We start from the raw sequence: 376 nt of genomic DNA, 5'->3' as shown, positions 1-376 counted from the left end.
GTATACATTTGCGAAGGCTACATTGTGTTTGGATACGATTTTGATAATAAACTAAGAGAAAAAAAAGAACAAACATGTTTTCGAGTGCTTACATAAATGGATTGAGTTAAATCAATTGCATAATTTGATTATAACTGAAAAGATAATGTATGGGACACTATTTAGGTAATCATATTCATTCATGAGATTTTTTTTAATATAGCAAAAATATAATAATAAATAAAAGGATAAAAGAGAAATAAAGAAACCATAAAGTTAAAAGATAAAGAAAGTAAAACAAGGGGGGAAAATTTGATATTAACTTTGACCATCGCTGATTCTTAAAGTCATTCCATTTTTACGATTTTCTGGTCCGAACGAGAAACTTTTCTTGCCA

The sequence above is a fragment of the Penaeus monodon genome, chromosome 23 (genome assembly GCF_015228065.2).
Source record: "Penaeus monodon isolate SGIC_2016 chromosome 23, NSTDA_Pmon_1, whole genome shotgun sequence".
NCBI lineage: Eukaryota > Metazoa > Arthropoda > Malacostraca > Decapoda > Penaeidae > Penaeus > Penaeus monodon.
The sequence above is the reverse complement of the archived record's forward strand: the minus strand, read 5'-3'. Positions refer to the sequence as shown.